Consider the following 18505-nt stretch of genomic DNA (forward strand, 5'->3'; position numbering starts at 1 on the left):
GAGAAAAAAAAAATCAAGACAAAATAAGTATTGTATCTATGAAAAAAGAACATCTGGAATCTCTCTTTGGAACCATCCCACAATGATGTTTTAACTCTCTGGAATCATAATATGACAGTCCAAATAATCGGCCATTATATTCCGTTTTGAGGTTGAAATCTTGTAACGATATTAAGACGAAGAAATTGAGATCTTGCGTGTGATCTAAAAATCCTGGTATAATCGTTTGACAAATGCCTGCATCCCAAGGACATGGTCAAGATCGTAACTTGAGATTCTTCATTAAAGTACAACCATGACAGCTAGATGGTCAAGCTGAACGAGACTGGTAAACCATGAAATTAAGCAGCAAAATCATTGACATCCTTATGAAGGTTCCTTACCAAATATTCATATGATCATTAATGCTCCTTTTCATTAACAAATTTGCACTGTCATATCCGGTATAACAGCTTTCTTCTGAAATTAAAGCCAATTGCTCTACTCTCTCTATCTTCTGTTGGAATGACTTGCTGGCCATTTTTTTTATGAAGACTTGTTTATTTTACACAACCCTCCCCCTTCTCTTCAATCTGCAATGAAAAAAGACGGTTAAGATGCTGGTCAGAATAGATCATATCCTTGTATTTGAAAATAAAGGCCTAAGGGGATATAAATCCTATATGGAGAGCCATCTAAAGGGTGTTTGTAGAATTCAGCAATTGGGTGAATTCCATAATTTAAATTTAAAAAATACTTTGGCTCCATACACTAACCATAGGTATAGCTAGACACGTTTCAATAATGATAGCATAGTTCACCACTCTATAATATTAAAATCTATGTTTAAAAACAAGCTCTTTCCTGCAACAATAACATACATTGAAACAAAAGAGGGGAAAATTCACTGAGCAATTCCCATTCACTGAGAAAGCTTCAAGTTTGAAGCCATCCAACTTAACTACCAAGAGGCCTTGGGAAGTAGTCACTAAACAACAGGTCTTTGACTCAATAAGACACAGTGAAAAAAAGTTTCCATATTTGATGGTTTTTCAATTGAGCAAAATTGTTGGGTTCCTACGAACAACCAGAAAATCAACCAGTTCTTGTTCAGATATTGCATGAATGATGGTGATGAATGATCCGTACAGATGTTAATATGATAGGTGTATGAGATAATGGTGTGTTAATGACTCTCTTGTGGAAAGAATGCTAATACTGCATGAACTATGACTTAAATCAATTCATCCAAAATGCTATGTTCACATTCAAAGTTATGTATGAGCCATCCCCCGCATACATACAAATTGACACAAAAAGCTGTAGTAGGGTAAAGGGATCAAGATATTATCAACATACTAGAAGCTTTTCTACAAAATAAATAATTGCATACATAATGATCTGTTAGTCACGTTTCTTTGCTCACTCCTGCATTTTTCGGAGTTAAGTTGTGCATAATATTGGTCATAAATTCTATTTCCATTCTCATACTGGTTTGTAATGTACCAATACATACTAAATGAGCTGATTATTGAAAGTAATATAGTCTTCCCAAAATATTCAAACTTCTTTTAAAACAGATTACTCCTCCCTTCAAGGAAAAAAATAATTAAATATAAATGCATCAATAATCAAATAAAGTGCAACTAAGTAAAATTAGTATAACAATCTACAAATATGAAAAGGGTCCCACTATGAATAAAATATCTACTTGATGGGAAAACCATTTTGGTAGATCTTTTTCAACCTGATTGCATTTAAAGGCTCCTTTCTTTCTGACAACTGTGATGACGAACAATGAATGCTCACTTGTTGCACTGAAAAGAAATGGAGGGAACAACTTACTTTTTCCTTTGACAAATTTTCCTCCCAGAGAAGTATAAAGATAATCAATACTTCTCCACAACAGGAAAATTGTTTTCCTTACATTTCAATGACAAAGAATTATAATCAGTTAATTGTTTGATGGGGAGGTAAATTGGCACTGATCTTTGAACTTAAAAAAATTGAGTGCATATGATACTGATTTGATTTTTCCTATCCCTTTTCCCATCTTTCCCCGTTCTAAATGTTCATTTTCCGAACATCTTCATAAATTTCTACTTATAATGTTTACTCATTTACACTGTTAGAAAATTTATCCTTAAACTAAAAGAAGTTCCTGCAGCAGAGTCTCGAGAACACCTGTAATCTTACCAGATTGCGTAATCTTACAGGAAATTGGTATTTGGTGTGTGTAATCTTACAAATTTCCTTAAATAAAACACTCTTTTCCCCTTTTTCTAACAGACCTGTTCTGTTAAATTGCAGAAAAATTCCTATTTCATGAATTTAAAGAATGATTCTGGTATTGCTTTCTGCAAAATCTTCTTTTATTTTTCTGTGAAATCAGGGTTTTTTTAACAGTCTAGCATAGATGAATGTACACATACATACAGTGGTGCTAAAACAATCAAGAACCCCACCAGAAAATGAACATATTTAAACGTGTTCATGTTCTGCCATTCAATTGTGAGGTCATGCTATGAAATATTACGTCCCAAGAAGCTTGTTTCTCTGGACTCGCCTGACACTGTAGGGTTGTTGTCTACATTCAACACTCAGCATGAAGGAATGCATTTTGTGGAGGGGTTCACTAATACCCTTTTTAGACAGGCTAAAATTTCCTTAACCCCGTACTATTGGTGGGGCTAAATGGCAATTTAGCCCCACCTATAGTACGGGGTTAAGCTTAGCCCACTTTCGTTTTACACAGCGTTTTTGCAAAGTGGGCTAACCCCACCTATAGTACGGGATTATTTGGCCCTGCAAAAAAGCAGGGTTATCCCACCAATTGCGGTGCTAAGAGCAATAGTACGGGGTTAAGATCGCATGTGTAAAACGAAAGTGGGCTAAGCTTAAATAGTACGGGGTTAAGGAAATTGCGAGTGAAGCACTTGTACTACGAATGATCGACAAAAACCACTAGTCCGGGGTTAGCGAGTTTCGTGTGTAAAAAGCAAGCATTCCTTATCCGGGGTTAGCAATAACAATTTGGCATGTGTGAAAAGGAAAAAAAATAGTACGGGGTTAAGGATAGTACGGGGTTAGCGATAGTCCGGGGTTAAGAAAATCCTGTGTAAAAAGGGCATAACTTTCTAGGACCACGGTACAACTGCCAGAATTAAAACTAAGAATAACAATATCACAACAAAATTTGAAAGCACAAAAATACTCCAGATTAAATTTGTGGAATTGCTGCAAAAGCTGCTTCTCATGATCAACCAACTTCTCAGTAAATTCCAAAGTTTAAACTATTTACCATTGACAATTGTAATAGAGCTAGTGTTTTTCTTTATCTGCTCTACATGTAGCATATATATAAAGATGAAAATTTAAAATTCAACTCCCCATTCTAAAAGAAATGAAAAGCAAATATGGCATTTGAAGAATTCAATAATTGCATACTTTTATATTTCATAATTGCAATGCTCCAAGCTTTTAATACACTTCCCATCAATGGTAATCCTTTCCCAAGCCCTCAGCTCTCAACCAAACTACGAACATACGGTGTCTGTGAAACCCATCACAATTTTCCATCCCACGGAATTCCTCTCATTTATTGCCTATTTTGTTCACACCGGATCCCATCCGCCCCCTCCCTACAATATTAAATCATGCATTCAAGCCCCCCTCCTCACATCGCTACACAATAATGAATCAAGTTCTTGACTAACTGATTATTTCGTCACTGGTTTCACGAAGTATGCCCTTGGCCTCCTGTAACACATTTTCACATATAAACCAAAATAAGATATAAAACTTATTAAAATTTTAAGAAATAATAAGAAATAAAATAAAATATTGAATAAAACAAACTTTAAAATAAAGGGGAGAAGATAACCTGTGTTTTCTTAATTATGCTTAATTTTCTTACCAGATGCAATGCAATAGACCTTTCCATCACTGTTTTAGAAAAGGCTAATTTTTCCAATTGTGATTATCTGCTTTATGGTGTAAAAAAATCCCCTTGAAGTTTACGTTCCTTGAGTCTAACATCAAAACATTTTGAAAAAATTCTGAGTCTGTAACAATTTACTAATATATTTATCAAAATTGCAATTTGGGTATTTTCCCCCATATTGGTCTCAACTTTGGTGAGGCCAGTAATTCATTTGTTAGCAGCATGTTTGTTTGTTTGTTTTTTGCTTGATCCATGTTGATTGGGAGTGAAATTTATGGAAAAACGTGTTTAAATGTGGCTTAATGTGACTCCCCCTCCCTCTCATCCAGAATGCTAAGCACTGTTCAAATCCAAACTGTAAAAATTGTTTCATTTGTTATTTTGTAAATAAAAAAAGAAAAAATCAAGAATATGCTGGTACCTTATTGTATTTGTTACCCTTGGTATTGTGTTACAAGCCCTCTGTATAATTTCAAAGAAACTAAAATATATCTTTTTTTAAAAAATATAAATAAATTTAAAAAAAAAGGGCCAGAAAGAGGTTTCAAGAAAAAACTCTTTTCCTGACCTGAACAAACAGGATTTTATAGAGGAAAGATGATAAAAACAAATATGGAAAGAACTTTGAAGTGTTAACTGCCCAATGGTCGACAACCATTTCGTGTCCTTTCCATGTGGTCTAATCCCACATGTGGGGCTAATCCTAGAACCAGTTTGTTTACTGTTTGGTCCAATTGTCATTAAGCCCATATTTCCAGTTACACTTTACCAGTTTACTCCAATATTCACTTGGCCTTATACCAATCAATTGATATTGAATTCCATTTGCATTTCTTTCATTCTTGGTTAAAAATATACATGATTCAAAATATAAGAAATTATTAACAAGCAAAAGTAAAAATGAAATGGAGAACAGCAAAAAAAAAACAAAATTCACGGGGCCTTGTACAAGCACAGTTCCCAAAACATAGACAATATAGAATACATTGTTAAGATAAAAAAAAGAAAGAAGATAAACAAAGTATATCAACATATATGATTGAACTGGTATTAACCAAATCTTCATTTTGCAAAATGTAAAATAAGTAGACAAATTGGAAATGACTAGAGGCAATCTTGGTATTAGATCAAGTTGTTAGACCAAGTGATCACTGGACCAACTGGCAGTTAGAACAAACTCATATTAGACCAAGTGATTTCAGCAATGATGATCTGAGAATTAGTGGATACAACCTTTCGGAAAATACTAAAATCAATATTAAAGGTAAATGCTAGTTTTGGTAACAATATCAAAATGAGTTCGTACAGAATCCAATGAAGTGACCACCAAAGTGTCTGTTTGTATAAATAAAACGCATGTGCCAAAGGATTCTGGAAGAAATTGCTGAGAAATCAGCAAATAAGCACGGGATTCGGGTAGAGCGTTGGGCCCGACGCTCTAAGCAATAATTATACATTGTCCCACGTGCGCTTATCTGTGTTTGGGATCTTCGGTGTGAACATTTTTAAGCGTAGATTTCAAGATTCACAAAGTTCAGTTAAAGTAACTGTACCAGATCTAGATCCTCGATGATATACTGACAATTAAGCCTTGTTTTACAGACTTTCTCATGTAATCAGTGTTTACTGCAACTACTGGAATTTCTCTTTAATCATCATCTAAGTCAGAATGATCAATTTAATATTTTATGACCATTAATCATGAAGCACTGCTTAAACTATGTCTCATTTTTAAGGGAAATGATATTTCCTCAATTTCAATCTTAATAAAATGAAATGAGGCAATAAAAATCAATGTAGAATTGAGTGATATAATGTTGAATCATTAAAATACTTATATGAGTTTGTGCAAAAAAGATGAGCAGCAGGCTCTGGGCTGCCAGTCTGCCAAATAACCTGGAAGTAACCTTTACTATCATAAAATTTAAGATTTCTTATCATAATATTGACATCACTCCTTTACTCTCTGACCTCTAAATTGATCCATTCAAACAAAACTACTCCTGGTCAGAGAGGGCGTGGGACTAAACAAAAGGAGACATAGAAAAGAGGGGCGAACATGGACAATACTTAAACCGGAAAGAAGACAAGAATTAAGTTTGGCATTTCTATTTTTGAACTGTGTTAACTAGATAGCGAAGGACAGTGGCTAAGGAAGTAGATTTCTATCACTTGCGGTTGATGCATCCAGGTTTCAGACTATCATTGAAGACCATGGACCACTTTTTTCCTGATCTTATCTCTCGTCCTACCAGCCGTCCAGCCACACCTGTCTATGCGGGTTTGGACACAGACTCTTGAAATTCTCCTCCCCTTGGATATTAATGTGAACAAACATTATTTGGCAGATAGTTCCCAAAAGGAAAATGAAAAATGATATTTACAGAGAAACTACACCTGAACATCCAATTAGCATACCATCATGAATTTACTTGCAGGTGATTTAGCATGGATTCACAACCTCAAATTTATTTATTTGTTTGCCAGAGACATAAAATATGAAAATTATACAAGTATTTCGACTTTTGTAGTTTAAATAATAAAGTAGCTCAGGAAAGTCTACTTATAAATCAAGAAAGATTCAATCCATGATGTTTTAACATGAATAGAGAAAGTTGAAATATTTAACATTTCATAACATCAATATAACAGAATCAGTGAGTACGGCATCTCCAGCTCCCTAATATGTGCACATCACTGTTTTGTGAAAGGTAGCAAAAATTTAAAATCTCAAAACTTTTTCAAACCTACTTTTAAACCCAATTTTGATGAAATTTTAAATGTAATGCTTGAGTGATTTCTTTTTCTACTATACATGTAGGCCTACATCGAAATAAACTTGTTATGAGGTTGGAATTAGCTCTAACTCTTTAGGTAGTGCTGCACACCATCCCGAGTTTGCTGAATCTCAAGATTTTAGCCTGATCGGCCCTCTTCGCGATTAATCTCGAGATTCAAGAAATCCCATCTCCACCATCGCAACAAGAGCAATTCCAGCTTGAGCGGGGCATGGTCTGACGCCATGAATAAATAAACCGAGTGCGTCTGCACCTGCAGATTAGCGCCACAATTCGTGAAATAGCGTGCTTTTTTGCAAATAATCTCAAGTTGACTTGGGATTGCAATCTCGAGATTAATCCCAGGAACTAGCGCAATAATTGCGTCTCCATTACAATTAATCTCGAGATTGTTCAGATCGGGATAATTTGCCGGATCAGAAAGAGCGCGTTAATTTGAATTTTCCTGGTTCCTATAACTAGTACTTGTGTAATGCAATCAACTTTTCCTGGGATGCTGAACATTTTCTATAGGCACATTCTTACAATGCAGATTTCCTATGGCATGCTGGAGTAATCTTCAGGTGCATTCATACCTACTCTGATCAAGAATTTATCCAGATTAGATTATTCCAGATATTTTCCTCATGTGACAAAACAATCAAATATCCCCAATAGGTCGTGTAGGCTTGTCATTAGTATACGACAAAGGATTCTTTTTATTGGCGCAAAACTACCAACAACTTTACCTAGTCCAGAGAGATGTATGGGAAAAAATATATTAGATATATTTCACCTGACAAGGGTTTTGTAGTCTATGGGCAGGCTGTAGACCAGATCATAGTTACTTCATGGACTATTTTGGTCAAATGACCTTTCATTTGGCCAAACTTTCAGATTTTCAAGCAAGATAATATTAAGCATGCCTAACATAGCAGGATGAAGACTAGAATAGCACACTAATGATCACTCTGTGTACTGTATTGTTGCACCTCTACTTTGAATACATATTAGAGCATGTTGTACAATGTGCTTGGCAAACTGAAATACCAGTCGTTCGTGGATGAATCATTTTTTTTGTGGATGTAAATGAAAAACACTAATCAGGACATCAAAGTAGGTGCTAAATTTTGCTTATACTATGAAAGTTGAAACCACCATGTCACTTAAGTACCAATGAACTTCCTCTGATCATGCTCAGAGTGGAATGGTAAATTGCCAATTCGTTCACTGGTCAAACTTCATTTAGTCTAATGCCATTCCGTCCATCAACATTTCGTCTTAACAACCAATTGGTCCAATAACCATTTGGTCCAATCATCACTTCGTCTAATCACCATTTCGTCTATTATCATTTTGTGTAATAACCAGATGGTCTAATACCCATTGTTTTTTCATTCATTTTGCATATTTAACACTTTAGTCTAATTAGACCAAATGGTATATGGACTAAATGACTATTGGACCGACTGGTTATTAGACAAAGTGGCATTAGACTAAATGAAAGTAGACCAAGTGGTGAGTAGATGGACTGATGATAGACCAAATGGTAGTAGACGATTGGCCATTGGACGAATTGGCATTAGACGAATTGGAAATAAACCCCCGTAACTACAAACTGGCTTATTCTTACGTTGGAGTGGGTATAAAAGTACCCCAAGGGACAGCCCTCCTCATCCTCACATCCTCTCTTTCCCTCCTATTCCAAACTTTACCTGGTGATTTACCATTCCCAAGTTCATGGCTACACCTGTTGTCGTGGCGACGGATGCTGCCAGCGATACACTGGCAACCAAACAATCCTAAAATCCTTTTCTAAACCCCAACCAGTCAACACTACCACAACAACGTCATGTTTCCTAACAAGGACCTGGGATAAATGCATGATATTTCCCCAAAGAATGCTCTTCATCGTAAAGATGGATAGATGGAGGGAGAGAAATACTAGAAAGAAATTTGAAAGAAATATGGTGAAATTAAATACAAAGGGAAGGGGGGGGGTGCAATAAACACTTTGAATTTACATGGCCCTAAAACTGGTCAAAATGGTCAAATGATGATTCGTGTATGTTATTAAGTGCTTCAAACCTGTAATTATCATTAATAATAATAGGCATTTATATAGCGCCATCTATCTAGAAATAATCTATTTTGAGGTGCATTGTTATCATTATTATTACCCCGGCTCTAGTTCAAGCTACCATAACCTGCGCTCAGTGCATGCAAGGAATGAATCTCGTCAGGTACCCATTCACCTCACCTGGATTGAGTGCTGCAAAATATGGGTAAATTTCTTGCTGAAGGAATTCATGCCATGGCTGGGATTCAAACCCACGTCCCTCTGATTGAAAGAAGGTAGTCGTAACCACTAGACCACAGCGCCCCCATAATTACTCTAGTTACTTACATTTGCTGTTCCAAATATAAACTGTAACATCTCCACTCCCTGGGGAATATTCTAGCACACAAGCCAATTACATCACACCGACATTCACATCCCAATGGATAGGCAGGCCCCATTAAACTCCTGGGTGGAGAGTGGCAAATGTGGATTAGTCACATTAATGCCAGGTGGGATTTGAACCCCAACCCTTTAATTGACTGAAATGCTACATCATGACACCTCAACACAAATTCAAATTTTGCCAAGTTTCATTAACTTGCCTTTATGGATCTAAATTGTAATGCAGTAGTATGTGACATAGTGAGTGCAATCAATGAAACATACAGTCATTTTTAAGTTGTCTCATGGTTTGCTAATTTCTGCTTTCTCACTAGCACCATGGTCTCCTCTAGCTCTTTTACCCCATACTGACACCCAAGATCACTGAAATCAAATTCATATATGATTTCTTATGAATTTGTATGACTGAATAAAAATACTTAAATTGCTAAAAACTATGATAAAGGTTTGATGATTTAATATCACATCGTTCCATCTACAAGGTTACTTCGGTACCAGACTTCTGCCAAAGCCCATTGATGCAATGTCATGGGTAAACCAAAATAAGGCATGTAATCATCTGAAAAACTTGAAAAGAGGTCTGATGGTCAAGACTACTAGTCCAACTTGATCTTATCATCAATCACTGTGAGCCTAGGAATGTGCTAAATAAACAGTGCAATCATGCATTCATTCATACTGCTAAAACCTGTCATTAGTCAAACTCCTGGCTGCAAGCTTACATGTATACATGCCTAGATCAGCTATAACAAGCAACTCAAATGACCCAAACTATACAATATTTACACCAGAGCAATATGGTAAAATCATATCGTGCACAGCATGCAAGAATCATGATATGTTTTCTGATTTGTCTAATCCCCCCCTCCCCTTTGTTCAATAAAATATTGAAGAATGATATAAAAAAATGTTCCAGAAGAAGGTCAAGTAACAGTTTTTACTAAACCTTGGAATTAAAAATTTCATCATACAGTGTTAACCAGAACTTCTGTATCAAAATCTGAACTGTGGTGAGCAAACTATGAAATATAATTTATTACACAAAATTTAGGCCTATGTGAATATAGCCAGGAGATTTTAGTGACTGTGACTTTCTTGTTAATAGCGAAGCTTTGGCAGGCGGAACTTGTATTAATTAGGCTTATACTGGAGTGTCATTTTACATCCAAATGTTCCACTATTGAATCTTTTTTCATCAGTTGAAATTAATCATTTCATTTTTTGAAAATGTCTCAGCAATTTTTTTCTTTATACTTTCTTTTTTAGTTTGAGCTTTACTATGAAAAATTAAAATCTAGCAAATTTACTTACTGAATTTAGACAAAGGCTTGGTTCCCTGTTCCTCTGTGCGACAGCTAGACTTGTTATGCATCCCCTGAAGAGGAAAGATGGTCAATTATTACACAATAGTCATAATAATCAATGATCAAATAATAATTAATAATTGAAATGTTACCCAATCAATTTCAACATCATGAAAACCAACAACAGAATAATGTATACAAAACTGATAGGTTATCCAACATGTATGAAATACTGTTTTTCAAATAAGAAATGAGTGAAATTGATTCTAATTATGTGGCTTGTGTGTGTTTTTTTATTGAATAATACTTGTCTTGAGGAAGGAAAAAATATGAAAAGTGTCAAGGGATGCAGTCAAAGAATAGATAATACATAAATAGCTCTTGATACACACAAATCAAAATTTATTAACAATCTGGATATAAACATCTCAAGAATTATTCTTGTCAGTAACTTTCCCAAAGTGATATTTTGTAGTGTTCTCCTTAATGCATGGGATTAATCTCATTTTCAAACATACATTAGCCAGTATAAGTGTAACAATCTTCTTTTTTACTTTTTGCTAAAAACTACTTTATCTGGTAAAAAGTTAAAGAATTTTGAAAAAGGGAGTTTCCTTATTTTCTGTGGTGTATTAGTTAATTAGAGCTATTTAAAGATCAATCAGTGATGTCATATTTAGCCATTTTGAAGGAATAGTTGAAGAAAATAATTGTGGCAATTAAACTGGTTGAATTTGCAATCAATGCGAAATGCACAGCTTAGGAATGCTACAAGACTACATCACATTCTGAATTGGTCCTAAAGTTAAATCTGATTAGTGAGGTTTGAAGGACTTGTTACAATAACACGGTGAATGGAGGGGGACAATCTTTAGCATAGTTTCCCTATACAACTTCAGGATCAGCATAACAATGCACCCCTACAATCTTTGTTGTTATCCTCAATTACGCCCGATTCTTAGCTCCTCTACAGAGCCTGATTGAAAGGTTGACCACCATCACTTGGTGTGCTTCCAAGCCTTGTAAACTTATTTGGAACAAACAATTTTTTTCTTCATCTGAAACAGTCAATAATGGAATGCAATCACTGATGTAAACATTTGAATATGTGTACGATTTCACCTGGAAATTGACATCTGAAGAAAACATTAGGCATATATATATACAACTTTTGAAAACTTGAATGCATTAATATACAGAAAAAGAATATGCGCTTTATTCACTAAAACATTAGAAGTTCAAATATGAGAAGACAGCGCAAAAATTATGTGCATGGAGAATATTTTCTGTGTTAATGTATCCAATATCCATGATGAGCAACAATACAGTTTGCCAGGTACTTGTATAAAGTGTGCAAAGAAAATAAACCAGATAAAAGAATATGCAGAGGACACTTCTTATATTAGTACTCTCAAGTTCAATACAGATGACTAAACATAGGTCTTGAATTAGACTAGGCGGCTCACCCGAGACGGCGAAATGGGGAGAGGAGGAGCAATTGAACCTGTCAATCAAATTGGCACAACAATAGTCGCTAAAGTGACATACTAATGGAGGAATGCGAAAAAGCTGGTTGTTAAGTGTCCTGGGCAGTTTGTGCCTGTTGTACTCTTGGAGTGGTTAACAATAGAGATGTAAGGAGACTGGTAGTCTTGAACAATCGAATGGGGAGGGGGATGAGGGTGGGAGAGAAGGGGGATGAGGGGAGGGAAGGGGGTACAGAGAGGGGGAGCAGAGAGAGAGAGGGGGAGGAAAGACAGAGAGAATGGAGAGGGCAGGGCAGGAAGAGAAAGAAAAAAAGGAGTAAAATGGAGGATAGAGATGGGCTAAAGAGAAGAATTATCAGGAAAGATAAGGCGGACATACCGAGGAAGGGAAGAAGGTAGGGGCCTACAATGTATAGGCACATGCATGAATAAAGAGAGAGGGTTGGGTTGTTATTAATAAAGCAAGAAGAGAATGGTTTAATCAATAAAATTCAGATGAGTTTGAAAGGCAAATACAAAAACATAGCAAGAATGAAAGAAAATTAGGGGGTAGAATGTAGGCCAACATGGAATGAGAGGTATCTAAGTAGGAAAAGGAAAGAACACAGAATAAAAGGGAGAGAGTGGAGAAAGAAAGAAAGAAAGAAAGGAAAAGAAAAGAAGAGAGATTTAAATTGTGAGCACCACAAAAGGCATTGGTTTCCAACTGTGCTTAGTCACCTAAGAATTGTTGTCCTGGAGCCCAACATGTTTACATGCTCTTTCTATAGAGTGTCAAGGAGATTAGGGAAGGTGCAGAAGGACAAATATTTTCAGGATTTTCCTCACTTCCAAGAAGTTCCATATCACAGCAAAGTGCAAGCAGCAAAAACATAGAACATCTTGTGGACCTGCTGTATCACAAACTTGTATACCCATGCAGAAATTACCAAAACTTGTTCAAGCTCAAAATAATAAAACATATATCAATAACCAATGCAAGATTTCCATGACAAAATAATGCTTTCTTACCCCCAACCCTACCACCCCCAATAATCTATAAGCCCAATTATTGTCAAGTTCCAGTACTTATTAAACAGTTGGATAAAATTTTCATTTATAATTTTTTTCAATGAAAATAGGCTTCGTGGTGACCCATGATGCTCTGTTAATCGTAAACAACTTTATTCCACAATAACAACAAACACATTTTAACTAGGTCCATATACTTTCTAATTCATGCTGTCATTTCAAAAATTTAACCTTCAGTTAAGATTTGGTGTTGACGCCGCTGCCGCCGCCATCGAAAAAGTGGTGCCTATAGTAATATAGTCTCATTCTGCAATGCAGGTGAGACAAAAAACTGAAAAATTTCCTATTAAAAAGAAATCGCTAATTTTTTTTTTAATATAATCGCTAATTATATTCTTCAGTAAATCCATTTAAATTCAAAAGGAAAATGAGTTAGCTCTTTATTTCAATCAGACTTTTTTGTAAAGAGTCAGAGTGAGAGAAAAATCGGGAGGATAAAATGTGCATTTGTGATGTTAAAAATACCATCACTGTGGAACTTTGTTGGATTCTGTTATACCATTCATTTTTAACTTTTAACAACTTAAAAATAAATGTCCAAAATGGTTTGTCTCACAGAAAGGGAGAATGAGTGAAGTAGCAATAGCCTAATAAGTAAGAAGCTCCTCTCGCATTCTCCACTGTTAAGTTGCGTCCTTGAGGCATTGATCTGTCTCGTTAAATAGACGAATCAAACATGTAAAATGACAAAAAGCAGGCAAACAGGTAAGAATGTGGGTTGACTTATACTTATCTGCCTGATTTACTGTACATAACACACCCATTATCCCACCTGACCTGCAGTCCACCCTCAGTTATTTTAAAGGAATCTTATAAAGCCGAGATCAATATTTTTAATTGCTTCGTACCCAAGATGGCCAGACACACAGAGTGAGATCAATGGGAAGTAATGATCTGGATAAGGAATAACAAATGTTTGTTATTAACATACAATCTAGAGTGAAATTTATTGTTGAGTTAATTTGTGCAAGCAATTACACGGACCAATAACAAGAAATAGCCACAGAATCTTGCCAAATTAGTCCTGCTCCATGTAAGCAAACTTGTATTGGCCAAACAGGAGTTGTTTACCAAAGAAGACAAATTGTAATTTTTTTTTCAATATATCATTTCAAATAAAGTACTTGTTATTAACATAAATTAACACTACAGCTGTATATACCGTGGGGCTTTATACAAGATTAAGCAGTCTTGTCCATAAGTTGACAATATAACATACTAGGACAGAACACTGCACATGCATGCTAATTAATGGCTTGGTCTCCAACCACCTTTGAAGTTTAGTTTTCATTGAAAATGATTAAAAACTTGTCATGGTAGATGGATCGGGAGCCGTTCTCATGCTGTCTGGTTCTGGATGTATGTAGGCTTATACATCATCTGATCTTCATTGATCATGAGATGCATCCTGATCACATCTCTTTTGATAAGTCAACTTGCACTTGCAATGAAAAGTTTTGCAAGAGTTGACATGGTGGTGTATTCTGTATCGGTTTCTCTGATAGGATGTAAAGCCCAAAGTCATCATATTGCATATATACTGAGTTGGAATGTGGCTGTGCATGCAGACTGAACTATCAATCAATCATTTCCATTCAGTCATCACTTCATGCAATGCCTGAACATAAGGAGCTTTGTGGTTTCATTACACACAGTCAATGACCCCTGTACGAAAGAGGAGAAAAAAAATTGGCCAACAGGCAACACACCTTCATGAATACACAGAACTGCATGCATGGGACAACATAAAGCATGTACTGTGGAAATGGTGCTGATTTAGGCAATTAATTGAGTATTAAACGGTACCAAATTATTGTATTTCTATGCATCATTTCAATCTAACACACACACACAAACTCACAAACTATCTTCATCTTTCCCAGAACTCTTTAATTGATCCAGAGCCAGATGATTAGGAGGGAATAATGAGTGAGGTTTGCTGTGCAGATTAGTGAGTAATCTCTTTCATCAAGTAAAACACACAAAAGAGAATACATACAATAGAAAAGGGAGGAGAAGGGAGGTATAATACTCTTTGTGGTTTCTATCAATGCTATGTACAAAGATTTAAGTTTTTCTTTGCCATTTTGGGATATCTTTAGATATACCACTATTAAAACCTGGAGGCCTATGCACTTCACCCACCCCTTGCAGTCTTTGCCCACAATTTATTTTGGGTATAAAAGATGGTTAATTATTGAAAAGCAATTGCATTTTCTCTTCCCCCACCCCCATGTTATGGGACAGAATGCAAGTCCACAGGTTGTTTTCTCAAATGGAATGCAATGTACACCTGTATTAAAAAGTAAAGTAATGTCCATTGTATGAGAATATTAAAGAGAAATGCCAGTAGTTGCAGAAACACTGATTTCATGAGAAAGTCTGTAAAACCAGGCTTAATTGTCAGTATATCATCGAGGATCTAGATCTGGTACAGTTACATAAACTGAACTTTGTGAAATCTTAAAAATCTACCCTGAAAAATGTTCACAATGAAGATCACCTACACAGATAAGCGCACGTGGGACAGTGTGTTATTACTGTACTGAATGACGGCCTGATGCTTGACCCGAATCCTGCACTTATTTGTTTATTTCTCAGCAATTACACATTTTTTTCCAGAATTCTTTGGCACATATTTTTTATTTATACAAACAGACACTTTGGTGGTCATTTCATTGGATTCTGTACGAACTCATTTTGATATTGTTACCACAATTGGCATTTTCTTTTAAGAGTGCTCTCCAATACAAATAATACCATGCTTTCATATTGGGAGACGATTTCCAATCATTTCTTTTTAAATATCATTATCATGATCTAGACTAACATTCATTATTTCATGGCCGATTATAACTAAATAATGATTATCCTATGGATAATGCTATGTAGATTAAAAGTTATGGCGTGGTTCTATGAGTGCTGATAAGCCAAAAATTATGAATTAATGTGGTCATATAGGAGTAATTGTGACAGTCTGTATAAAAACGCATAGCCAGACAGATCTGCCTAGGTTCCTGGTATTAAATGAAAATAAAAACCCTAGATAAAACAAATACCCCTTTCATAAACCCAATTAAAATGAATTAGGCGGCTAATAGCAGCATAATTTGGTCGTAAAATTGGAGGAGGACAAGAGTTATCCGCATTACTCTGATGCTGCTATTATCCGCATAATAGCAGCATCGGGATAAGATTTTGAGTTTATGAACGCATTTCCAAATAATGCGGATAATTGCCATGGTGCGGTCACAAGGTCACCCTTTTCCAACACAACCGCATCGGAGGGGGCGTGTCCAGTTGTCATGGCGATTATCCGCCTTTTTCAGGACGGGCGCTCGTAAAAATAATGCGGCTTATTTTCGGAGTTTAAGAACGCAATTTTTATTGAATTATCCGCATTACTCTTAGGCGGCTAATTGGAGGATAGGTTTATGAAAAGGGTATAAGATGAGGCTTGAAACAGGCAACAAGGCCCTGGGAACCATTATTTAAGTGGGGGGCTGATGTGAATTTGGAAAGCAAAAAAAAAATGATAGACAACTGCACAATCACTTTACTGGGCGAATAAAAATGAGATGGGGGAAAAAGCCAGAGAAATGGAAGAGGAGAAGAATAAGAAGAAAGAGAAAGAGACCAGAAGAAAAAAAAAGAGTAGAAGAAGACGAGGACTAGAAGAAACGAAGATTAAAAAAAGAAAAAGAAGTAGAAGAGGAATGAGAAAAAAGAAAAAGACCAACTTATTGAGAATAAAGCAAGAGTAGCAGTAGTATAAAATGTTTTAAAAATGGGGTGGGGGATGATATACGAAGAGGAAGATGAAGGAGAGGAAAGGTACACTGATGAACAAATGAGCAAAGTAGGTTGACAGGAAGGGGGGGGGGGGGCGGCTGAGCGACCAAGATCTTATACCATTACACCTTGAGACCCTGTCTTTGTAGTAAGATACTCCTTGATCTATAAAAGAATCCCACTTTGCTTTTATTACTGACAGAGCAGAGTATACCAATATGTCAATTCCTGTGAAATGTTTTGGGCAAGCCAGAACTGAAGAGGGCTGACTGAAATATGAAGCTATAATATGTATATATAAAACCACTATATCACAGAAATGATTTAAAGCTCTTACCATAGAGACAGGCAGAGGAGCAGAATTGAAAAAGAGGATGCCTCTTTATGACCTTAGAATAAAAAATATTTTCATTGGGATTGGCCCAACATCAACTCAACAGCAAAAACTCAAAAAAGAAAGAATAAATCATCATTAGTTCCATCACATCAACCTTCCCCTTGATACCATCCCCCAAAGTTCTTTCAATTTCATACAAGTTAAGCATCCATTGCTAAGATCTATGCAGCAGAACTGTATTAAAATTACCATTTATCAATAAATCAATAATAACCAGTAACACAGTAAACTCTTTTTTTCTAAGCTGTTATGAAAATTTTAACGTGCTTCATATTAGCAATCTGCGGATGAATATGGTACTATGTCTATTGGTTCCTGTAACTAAGTGATAAGTGTAGTGCATTCAAAATTGTGTGTTACTATATATCAATACCCGGTACACATTGCAAACCTAAAGATTTATTTTCAAATCGAGGAAACTTCAATAAAATAAACACTGTTTCACAAATTTAGTTTACCCAATAAAATATGATATAATGTGGATACATTCTGCTTTCCAAGCTGCCAGATAGTATATCATGATTTTTCAATGATGGTAAACTACAAACATGTTAGATTTCCCAACACAATGTGATAAAAAAAATACAAACACCAAGGGGGGGGGGTGCAGCATGCAAATAATACTCTATTGAAAGAACTGAAAATAATCATATACCTTTAAGTGGAAAAAAAAACCAACAAGAAACAGAAGTCTAATCTTAGAGTTTGCTTCTCTTATAATTTAGACGTTTGGATCAATACTGGTTGTGTGACAGCGACGCTGGCGGTGAAAGGCGATGCCGGTCGGTGCGGCACGCTGGGGGAATAAGAGCGGTTTTTGCTCCCCGTGACAGATGAATAACCATGAATCGCATTATGCCCTTATTACTGGGAAAATACAGAGAGAGCAGAGAGGTTTTAAACGGAGGCTTCAATTATCCAAAGAATGCTTACAACGTCGGAAGGTAACTGTTACTCTGAGATGTGTTAGGTGGGTTGAATGTGGATGGGAATGAAATGGCATTGGTGAACACTTTTAGCTGAGGGGGTTACATCGTAGGAAACACATTGAGCGCAAGGGGCAGCTTCGCCCTCATCACAGTAAAAAAAATTGCCCCTCAAATTACCTGCATGCTTTGAGATGATCATCTTTTCTCTGATCTTCAACAAATAATATCCAAGAATATCTAAACAATCAATTAAACGTATGAAAAAAAAGGCAAGAATAGAAGACCTTGGAATGAAAGAAATAAATCCAACCTGAGTTGTCATTAAAAATATGAGAGAAAAAAATCTTCTTCATACACTATTC

The 18505-nt window shown here is 35.8% G+C and overlaps 1 long non-coding RNA gene across 1 annotated transcript in view; it reads right to left on the reverse strand.

Annotated features, from left to right (window-relative positions):
* Nucleotides 1-10540, reverse strand: part of LOC121408434 — a 58137-nt gene extending 47597 nt beyond the window's left edge. The window contains exon 1 of the long non-coding RNA XR_005969039.1: nucleotides 10475-10540. This is a non-coding gene — a long non-coding RNA (uncharacterized LOC121408434). The remainder of the gene's footprint in view (nucleotides 1-10474) is intronic.
* Nucleotides 10541-18505: the final 7965 nt, after the last annotated feature.

This window comes from Lytechinus variegatus, chromosome 2 (genome assembly GCF_018143015.1).
Source record: "Lytechinus variegatus isolate NC3 chromosome 2, Lvar_3.0, whole genome shotgun sequence".
Classification (NCBI taxonomy): domain Eukaryota; kingdom Metazoa; phylum Echinodermata; class Echinoidea; order Temnopleuroida; family Toxopneustidae; genus Lytechinus; species Lytechinus variegatus.